Below are 836 nucleotides of genomic sequence, written 5' to 3'. Positions count from 1 at the left end.
GGAGGGAGGGAGGGAAGAAGGAAGGAAGGAAGGAAGACTGTCAAGATGGCTCAGTGTGAATAAGGGGGCTAACTGCCAAGCTTGAGTTCAATCCCAGGCCCCCAACTGGCAGAGGGAACCATCTCTGGCAAAGTTGTCCTCTGCCGCCTTCCATACCCAGATCATGGCAGCAGTGTACAGGTGCATGCACAAGTAGGTACGCACACAGACACTCACACACAGACACACAAAAACATAAATGCATAGATACATAAATAAATGTAATTTTTAAAAAATAGCCATTGCAAGCTTTTACTTGGTCAAAGAACACTTGAATACTGCCTATGGAGAGCAGGAGCTGCAGGACACCTCCCAGCAGGGACTGGTCTATCACCATGAGTCCATCACAGAGCTGGTCATTGAGTGTCTGGCTTATTTCTGCTTACCAAAGTGCATCCCACAGATATCTGCAGTATGTTTTGAAATGGACTAAAAGAAATATGTAGCTGTTGGCACATGCCTGCAATTCCAGCAATCAGGGTATAGAGGTAGGATGATAGGAGTTTCTGTTGTGGTGCTTACCGTGATCCATGTTGATTTAAGATGAGCTTGGACTATATAGACAGCACCAATGGCCTTCGGCTGGCCCTAATCATCCTGCCCCTGCCCCCTGAGCACTTGGATAGGTATGATAGGTATGCACCACCATACCTGGCAAGGATTGAGGTTTAAGGCAATGTGGTCTAAATGGGGAGAGCCTATTAGAAGAAGAATGAGGAGAGGAGGGGAAGAGGAGAGGGTGAGGGGAGGAGAGGAGGAGAGGGTGAGGGGAGGAGAGGAGGAGAGGGTGAGGGGAG

The sequence above is a fragment of the Mastomys coucha genome, unplaced genomic scaffold (genome assembly GCF_008632895.1).
Source record: "Mastomys coucha isolate ucsf_1 unplaced genomic scaffold, UCSF_Mcou_1 pScaffold21, whole genome shotgun sequence".
Taxonomy (NCBI): domain Eukaryota; kingdom Metazoa; phylum Chordata; class Mammalia; order Rodentia; family Muridae; genus Mastomys; species Mastomys coucha.
The sequence above is the reverse complement of the archived record's forward strand: the minus strand, read 5'-3'. Positions refer to the sequence as shown.